A 10,162-nucleotide genomic window follows, 5' to 3' on the forward strand; every position below is an offset into this window, starting at 1 on the left:
TCAAAGAAAAGGGATTTCATGAATTGTACAAGATTAAAATACCCTCATAAGTTGAATCACGTTAGGATGCTATGAAATACGGTTAATGAAGTATTGTATCGTCCCTAGGTGGATCAGGCAAATAACTTCAGATGTTCCTCGATGCAACATGAGCCCTAATGACATGTATTACAAAAGAGGTTTCATGTGATCAATGATAGATTATAGATCAACGTTAAGGTGAATCAATAATAGATGGGTACAAGTTCCAAAGTACGAGATGAGATTTGTTTGTTATTCTTATGATGAATAGTAATGAGAAAGCCCTAAAGGTCTTAGATTTATTATATAGGATAAGCAGCTAGAGAGTAACCTAGAGCTGGGTAGCAAGCCTCGGTAATAATAAACCGAAGTAACTGTTATGGTATAGTATAACCTACCTAGATGTAGTAAAGCCATAAGGATAGATATACAAGGCTATGAAACAAGATATAACAATAGTCGTACGTTTGACAAAGTACCAAGTGAAGGACTTCAGTACACCTATAGATGCCTAGAGGGACAACCTGCCATAGTTCTGTATATATTCACAAAGTGAGGCCTAGAGATTGGCTAAAAGCCAAAGGAAGTAGGAGAGAAGAGTCGCATAGTCACATATACATGCTGCATGATAGAAGGTCACAATAGCTACGAGATTTGAAGAATTCTGACAACAAGTCATGGTGTGAGAAAGAGACCTAAAGGGGGGAATGCCCTAACCTTCGAATTTATACACAAAATAGTTGCCTAGATGGCAAGGATAATATTAAAATATTTGTAAGAGATACGGGGTATGAGACTAATAGGCGCATCAATCAACATTCGAGGATGAATGTTCCAAAGGGGGGAATGATGTTACACCCCATGTTTTTGTATACGAGAGTATTCGTAAGTCAGTTGATGTAAGCTCAGAAATAAGGTTAACTTTGAAAGTACATAAAGTAAGTTAATCATAAAACAATGGAGGTTATAAATATTTAAGATCATGAATACCAAGTACCAAGAGGGTTTGAAGGCTTCGAAGCTAAATGAATTGAAGAAAATAAGTTTCGTCGAAAGTCGACATGTTGGGAATGTTGTAACATGTACTTTTGGGGAGAGAATAGGGTGTTTAAAATTATAAGGAGATGATCTTATGAGTTATATTAGTCGTATGATAGACGTGTATTATGATTTGAAGTCAAGCGAATTGTAGAACAAAAGTTGAAAAAGGTCATCACAAGTTACATTCATAAATGTGTTGAAACTTAGGTCAAATGTAACTGCAATTTTCTCCCAATATACTTATAGTTATGGGGTGTTCAACCCATCAAATTGAAGCTCTATGAGTCTAGTTTTCTAACTCATTAAACCTTTTATCAATACGACATCGAAGTAGAGAGATATATGTATTTTAGCGAGACTGCGCAGCTGCTAGGTGACAAGTAGGTGTGTCACCTACTTGGTTAAATGAGAGCCCAAAAAGAGGCAATTTCAGGTCATCCAAAGAGACTATTTAAGGGGTTATCTCCTGCAATATAAACCTCATTATATATCACAAATAACCAGACCTAAGCCACTGCAAACTTGCTCCCAAAAATTACCCACAAACCCTAATTGATTTTCTCTCCCTTTCAATTTCTAATTGTGGGTAAAACCTAGAGTTTGAAGAACCAAGATAGAAGCTGAGTTATCTAACAAATAAGGTATGTTTACTGCTCTTTTTCATCTATTTTTCTGATGTAAATTCATGGTTAGTCGTTCTATAGTTGTAAGAACTCACGGGACGGTGATCGGAAGCCGTGAGTTCGAGTTATTAACTTGTAGCGAACTGTTTTGTGGACTATTTTGTGTTGCTATTGGGCTGCGTGTTTTACTACTGTTTTCTAGAGTTTTGGAGGAGGAAGGGTGTGGATAAATACCACATATATGTAGGGTGGAGGGTTGGTCATTCGTTATAAGATTTTCGGGTTATTTGACACTACTACGGTGGTCGCTTTGTGTATGAAGAAATTGGGGTGTGTTGGGCTATTTTGTAGTATTTTGTGATTTATATAAGATTGGAAAATAATGTATATATATTGATATTGTTGTGTTCTTGTGTCGTTGGTGTTATATTAAATTTGGAGGAAGTAAAGATTATAGGCGATATGCTGCCCATTTTTATACAAAATAAACTTATCGTTCGTTGTGCGATAGTTGTACCTTTCGTAACTTAAGGATAGTATTATTGTCATTGTTGTAGATTAAGGTGCGAAGAGGTGAGTTCAAATTTGTGATTTGAAAGATTGTGATACGATATGTTAACGCTAAACCTTTCTTTTATTTGGCATGATCCAGTAACTACATGTGTTTGACAACAAGACATAAAGAGAAGTTCATACTCCCGAATTTATATACACTATCCTAGTCTCATAACTTACAACATTCTCCCTTATCAGGACTTCATATTCAATTTAGTTTTGTCTTCTGTTATCTAAGAGAGCAGAGAGTTTATATATATACAGTATTACAGTATTTTTACCACCATCGAGCTATAATCGATGGGCAGGTCCCTATTGGGCAACCTCTGATCAAATGGTGAGTTATATACCGAGCCTACTATGGTCGAGAGCCTATGAGTGAGACCAGTATTGGTCGAGATACAGAGCCTAGTATGGCCGAGCACCTATGAGCGAGCCTACTACGGCAGAGCAGTTATATATATATACCGAGCCTTATAGGACCAGACACCTATTTTACTTACTATATTGAAATTACTATATTGAGAGAGTTGAGCCAGTATCAGCAGGTATTTTTGACTACCAGTTACTTTCGGTTATTATATTATCATTTCAGTTTCAGCTTTCAATTATCTTGTTGCCTTACATACTCAGTACATTATTTTGTATTGACGTCCCTTTTGCTGGAGACGCTTCATTTCATGCCTGCAGGTCCTCGTTGACAGTTGGACAGACCCTCCCAGCAGACAGAGTCAAACATCAGCTTGGTTGGTAAGCTCCACTTCCTCGGAGTTGCTAGGTCTATACCTTGGGGTCTATTTTATATATACAGATTTCATGGGTAGGTCGAGGCCCTATCCCGACCATGGTACAGTTCAGTTATCTCTAGAGGCTTGTAGACGAGTCCTGTATAGTTTGTATATCAGTAGATGTTCATGACGGCCTCGTCAGCCTCCACAGTTATATATCTTTGTCGGCCTGCACAATTATATATATTAGCTTTTGGGTATGTTTACCCCCAGATGAGAGAGACGTTATTTTCAGATGATTCAGAATATGGCCTCATCGGCCTATGTTCAGGGGTACCCCTCCATATTCCACAGTTATAGAGTGGTACACTTGGGCCGAGTACGGCACCGGGTGCCCGCCACGCCTCTTCAAGTTTGGGGCGTGACAATCACATTCATTTCAAGAATGAAGTAAATCAAGTGGGACAAGCTTCATACTTTTTCATGAAAAATATATTATTTTTTAATCATTATTATATCATCAATATGATGCATTGGAACTCAAAATCAATGTCTTACCCATATGAAGGCATGTTTGGCCATAATGAGTTGGGACTCGAACCCAACACTTATAATCATAGAGCATCAGGACTCAAAATTCGATGTCTTACCTTCATGGTGCGTTGGGACTTGAACCCACGGTCTTACGCATAACCAATGGCATAATAGGCTAAGAGTGCTAAGGCTCACCCTTGAACATTTAAAATAACAACTAACAGTTAGGTGAAACTCTCTAGATATAAATTTATACCTCTGAATCCCATTCAAAGTCAAATTTGAGACTAGAAAGAATTACTTCCCAAAAAAATTATATTCAATAATGGTCACTTATATAAAGAGTACGTGTAGTAAACTTAAAAATTAATTAAGTTTTATTCCATTAGAGGGAATAACGCCTCATAGGCTTTATAAAACAAAATTACTTTGGATATACAAAGGCTATTACAAAAGAATAATTAATTAGCCTTTTGATTCTCAAATTTTGACTTACATGCAAAATCTTTCGTCCCAGTAATGTCTAACTTATGTAGTGGTTAGATTACACTACTTTAGAATCTAAAAAGAGTACGAATGAATTGATTTTGTATTTGTGAATCAAAATAGTTTAGTTGAAAATTGGTTGAAACTTATTTCCAACATAAATAAATCCTAGCAGAAGCATACCTGATTATACCTTTTTTTCTTGGTTCCACCAGTCATTTTTTTTTCTCGATTCTCGTAATGAGATGAATTTAAAACGTGGGATGAAAAAGAACCACATGCTGATAACGTGTTAAGAAAATAAGCTCAAAGTAATAATATAAAATAATATAATAGACAAAAGATGTAGAGAGGAAGATGGAACTTTCTTATTTCTTGTATGTGTTCCAAGTATGTACAATGTGGTGCCAAAACCCTCTATTTATAGGATTACATAGAGGTATACAAAAGAATGCCATAAACATAACATTAAAATTTGAGATCTTGGAGGAAGATCATGGGGATGTTATGGAAGCATGGGAGTTACAACCATAAGTATTGGAGTAGTGGGAGTTATAGAGATAATGGAAAAGAGTAGTGGGAGTAACTTCTTTAGGAGTTATAGACATCCAGTAATATGATTATAATATTTCACAACAAATTCCTAATTTTGAAGTAATAACCTATTTATGAGAGTTTGAGAGAAAATTAAAAATATTACGGTTTGCTACTGACTATCTTTTCAGAATAATGTGAACTTTTCTCAAATAACTTAAGATGCTAATCCTATTTTGACATAAAATAGCTAAATTTGTACCCAACTTACTCTTTTCTGTTTGTATATGGTTAAAATCGAGGAGTATGATTTTGGAGTCTAAAATTGGGGTATAGGCTCGAGTCCGAGAGACTCGAGGCATGGAGCAGATTCGTCTAACGGACATCCACTTTGAGGAAGCTGATCAAAGGCCTGACACGGCCTGTGTCAAGGACAGTATAATCTCGAAGTCAATCAAGAAATAACGGGAATTTCTCAAGGACACGTGGATCTAGGCATTAATTATAGGATAAGGATTGTACAAAATAGTACAGGTCCGTACTAGACCGTTATACACCTGTACCAATAGGATTCTTTATCTTTATGAGCAAGGTACTATATTGGGGTTTTCCCCTCCTATATAAAGGGGACCCCAATCATTTTGTAAGCATCAACTCATTCATTGCAATAGAACATTCTTATTCTTCTTAACATGCTCTCTAACTATTCTTCAGTTTTATTGCCTTTACTTCATTGTTCATACTTTATTACTTTTTGGGTCTTAACTGACCTCGAGATCCCTGGATAAATGAACTAGAGGCCCATACTGTTTCAGCAACATCGATTTGGTTCATGATTTCTTCTCACTTAAGCTCAATATTACTCGTTTAATCATTAGTATTGGAATATATCACGTATCTTTAAAGCCACAAATTATCTTTAATTATTTCTCACATTTTTTGAGGTAAAAAGTTTGGCGCCCACTGTGGGGCTAAAAATAATAGTGATTATTTTAGTACTAGTTTTCTGATAACACACGTTATTCTTTACACTTTTTCTTGTCAAAGATTCTTTGATTTTAGGTTAAAATATGTCTAGCACACAAAATGCACCTATTTATGACGGTGAAGGAGATGGAGAAAACAGCGGAATAGGGCTCAATGTACCACCTGTAAACCCTGAGGGAGTGCCGAACATGGAGCCAGTTGATATCAGCTCCCACAACGCTCTAAACCCGGAAGCAGGCGCAAACCCCGTAAGGAATGGACGCAGGGAAGCCCAGGCTGGAGGTCAGGAAACACGAGGACCGGAAGAAGGAAGAGTCAGTCTCCAGGTGATACTCGAGATGATGCAAGCTCAACAAGTCGCATCACTCAACTTCAAAGTCAGAACAGGACTCCTAACATCGCCGAATCGATAAACACACAACACGAACCTGTGCTCAAAAGGCTCGATGAAAGCGGCACGGGGACTGACCCCATAATCATGAAAATGCTCGAGGAACTGACTAAAAGAATTGAGTCAGGAGAAAAGAGGATAGAAGACAACGATAAAAAGGTGGAAACTTACGACTCCTGGGTAGACCAAATACCGGGAGCACCTCCAGTTTTGAAGGGACTAGATGCCAAAAAATTCACACAGAAACCTTTCCCCTCGAGTGCGGCTTCGATGCCCATTCCCAAGAAGTTTCGCATGCACGATATACCAAAGTACAATGGGACAACGGACCCTAATGAGCATATTATGTCGTACACTTGTGGAATCAAAGGAAATGACTTGAACGACGCCGAAATCAAATCGATATTGTTAAAGAAGTTCGGGGAAACATTATCAAAAGAAGCTATGGTCTAGTATCACAACTTATCTCTAACTCTATTAATTTATTTTCTATGTTGTCGGATTCCTTCATAAAAGCACACGCTGGGGCCATAAAGGTGGCCACAAGATAATTAGACGTATTCAAGATAAGGTAGAGGGACGACGAAATGCTAAGGGAGTTCGTGTCCTAGTTTCAGATGGAAAGGATGGAATTAACCCCGATCTCCGATGACTGGGTGGTTCAGGCCTTCATACAAGGTTTGAATGAAAGGAATTCGATAGCATCTCAATAGCTAAAATAGAACTAGATCGAGTATCTAGCTGTGACATGGTCGGATGTGCACAATTGGTATTAGTCGAAAATTAGTGTCGAGGATGACCAGTTGGGAGCCCCCTGGGGCTTAGTTCACCCGAACAAATTCGCAGTCAACCCCCAAGGGACACAGACCAGGGATCAATATTCAACAAGGAAAGATATCAACCGTACGTCGAAGACATAAGGAACTTTTCAAGGAACAATGCACCCCGGAATGATCGTAGAATAGATCGAGGCCATAGCTCCTGGGGATTCGTGGGCAAAATCGGGTCCGACAGGCGCCCGGGCCAGTGGAGGCCCCCAAGTTATCTGAATACAACTTCAGTGTCGGCGCCTCAAATATCGTCTCAACCATTGGCAAAATTAAAGATACTAGATGGCCGAAGCCCATACAGACAGATCCTTCTCAGAGAAACCCCAACTTAATGTGTAAGTACCATGGAACTCACGGGCATAGGACCGAGGATTGCAGATAGCTCAGAGAGGAGGTAACTCGACTATTCAACAAGGGGCACCTTCATGCGTTTCTCAGTGACCGGGCCAAAAACCATTTCTGAGAAAGAGATGCAAATAGGAAAAATGAGCCTGAAAAACCCCAGCATGTTATTCACATGATCATCGGAGGAACCGACGTCCCACAGGGACCTACATTCAAACGCACTAAATTGTCCATCACAAAGGAAAAACGGACTCAAAGTTATGTGCCCGAGGATGCCCTGTCATTTTGCAATAAGGAAGCAGAAGACGTATCCCATCCTCACAACGACGCCATGGTAATTTCGATCCTTTTTAATAAAATTTAGGTTAAATGTGTTTTAGTGGATCCAGGTAGCTCGGCGAACATAATCAGATCGAGGGTCGTGAAACGACTCAGTTTGCAAGATCAGATTGTACCTGCACTCGGGTGATGAATGGCTTCAATATGGCAAGTGAAACGACGAAGGGAGAAATTATCTTGCCTATAAACGTAGCCGGGACCATACAATACACCAGATTCCATCTCATCTAAGGTGACATGAGGTATAACGCACTCATCGGGAGGCTGTGGATACACAATATGAGGGCAGTGCCTTTGACTCTCCATCAGATGATGAAGTTCCTGACAAAGGAAGGAGTGAAAACAGTCCACAGAGAACAGCATGCTGCAAAAGAGATGTTCGCAATCGAGGAAGTGGTGCCGATACCGGAACCCTTGACTTCAAAGACATCGGCCTCCAAAGGTAAGTAGGTGGCAAAGTAGTTGTCACAATTCCAAAAAGGAATTCTCCAGATCCTCGAACCATCATTGTTCCTGGAAAGCCCGATGATACCAAGCCAACCGCTGAAAGGAAACGTACACTTGAGAACGGGAAGTAGTCCCCGCTCTCAGGAAAAAACTCATTTAGTTTCTTGATTAACGATATAGATCACATCGCTTCGATATGACAGGGATTCCGCTCGATGGATAAATAGGTAAAATAATTAAATCTTATATTGATGATATGACTAGTTAAGTCCCAGTGCACAGAGGACCACTCTAATTCATTTGTAGGAAACAATCAACGTTTGGGGGCAATACGACATAAAACTCATTCTAGAAAGGTGTTCCCTCAGAGCTGGGGTGACTGAGCTTCGTGGCGTCAAAACAAGTTACCGAAGTCATTCCTGATCAGGTCAAGGTCCACGGAGATATCATGGTCAATAACAACAAGACCTCAGAGTCGCTGGTAAAGGAACTTACAAGCCCGACACAGTGAAGTCTCTCAAAGGCTCGTGCTCTTGAGAACGCCCCTTCCTATGTGAAGGTTGTAGGTTTTTTTTAAGAAGATCAAAACCGTCAGGTAATGCTCATTAATATAAGGTAACTAAAAGTACAAGACAAAAAAACAAAGAAAAGGGCATGACATACTATTATTGTGCAAGATAATTATTATTGCAATTGACTAGCAGAAAACTAATGTGATGATATTCTAGTCTTCTTTGAAGATGAAGAAACTAAATCAATGGCACATCCCAAAGGCCAAGCTGCTCCAACAAGATAATTTTTGTATTTCACATCATGCATCACTGTAATATCTTTGTACGGATTTAATCGGAATCCATCGACAAGCAAAGTATACTCATATACCAAGTCAATGCATAAGTATGGGATATTTCTTTCTTGAGTGTTTGGAAATACTGATTTAACATCTGCTGCTTTTGTCTTGCAAGCAACTTTAGCTGCATTTAGGTACTGAATTGGCTTTGCTATTGCTGATGGAAATTTGCTATCCACAATGCCAACCTGAGCACCAATATCATAGAAAAATGATGAAGCATGCACAGTCTTGGTTCCAGCACCACCTCCACCATTCCAAACTCCATTGAATGTGCAGTTCTTGTAATTACATGGTGCTCTAATTTTAAGTGCCTTCCTAGTTAATGCTCTGCATTTCTTCAAGCTAGTACCACTTGGTGGAGCTTTTGCTTTGTAGTCCACTCCTCCATATGAGTAGTACCCATCATATCCTTCCAAAGCGCAAGGATTACTATGGTTTCTTGAAGCCTTGAAAATCTCAGCACGACCAGCTAGTTGTCCATAGTTCAAATAACTGTGAACATAGAGGTCGTAATATTTTGACATAAGATGTTTTTCTTGAACATAGGGTTCTCCATCCTCATTTTGAGGAGCATTTGCAAATTGTTCTTTTGATATGGCATATGCAATTTGGACTGATCCACCTCCAAGGTCAATTGTTGCTGTGATACTTTTATAGTTTTTACCCAAATTTCCCAATAGATAATTTATTGCCACCCACATATAAGAGCACTCTTAAGTTCCATCAAGAATACTGACCCATTGATCTTTTGTATGGAAGGTGCTTTCATTCTTGACTAAGTCTCTCACCGCTTGTAAAATCTTTTCAGCGGCATCCCCTTTTAACATCCTCAAACCTGCTGTTGCCCCAAATTCGAGGGGAGTTTCAGATTGTAGCTCTTTAGGAACAACACCTTCAGCTCCCTCTAGAAGGGCTCTAGAGAGTTGGTTGTAGCCTTAGGATCATCTGCATATGAACTTAGACCTGGATTTGTCGCCATAAAAAACTCAATATCGTTGCCAATGGGAAGAAGTTCCAAATTCTCATTAAAACGAAAGACATGAACTCTGCTGCCTGTACTTCCAGCATCAAATATAACTGCATAACTCTCTGATTCATGGCTCAAAATATGTCGCCTTAAGGGTTTATGGGCATTTACACTGGAGAAAAAACTAAGGGGCAAGACCAAAAATATTGCAAAAAATGTAAAAACAAAATGACTATATTTGTTCAGCATTTTTCCCTTTGCCCCTTTGATGATCTTCTTTCTATGCTTGTGGGAAGAAGATAGGCTGTAGGTTATAGAGCATACGTTACACTCTTTTTCCCTTAGCTCAGATTTTGTCTCAAATGGGTTTTACCATCAAGGTTTTTAACGATGCAACACCTATATGCTACTCGAAGAAGGGCCAACAAGTATTCAAGGATTCTTTTCAATTAACCTCGAATACTGGGGGGCATCACCCTCG

At 39.0% G+C, this 10,162-nt stretch overlaps 1 pseudogene; it reads right to left on the bottom strand.

The window, feature by feature from the left end:
- Positions 1–8,451: 8,451 nt before the first annotated feature.
- Positions 8,452–9,941, bottom strand: LOC107778590 (apyrase-like; annotated as a pseudogene).
- Between the last annotated feature and the right edge of the window lie 221 nt (positions 9,942–10,162).

Source organism: Nicotiana tabacum, chromosome 20 (genome assembly GCF_000715075.1).
Source record: "Nicotiana tabacum cultivar K326 chromosome 20, ASM71507v2, whole genome shotgun sequence".
In the NCBI taxonomy this organism is placed as follows: domain Eukaryota; kingdom Viridiplantae; phylum Streptophyta; class Magnoliopsida; order Solanales; family Solanaceae; genus Nicotiana; species Nicotiana tabacum.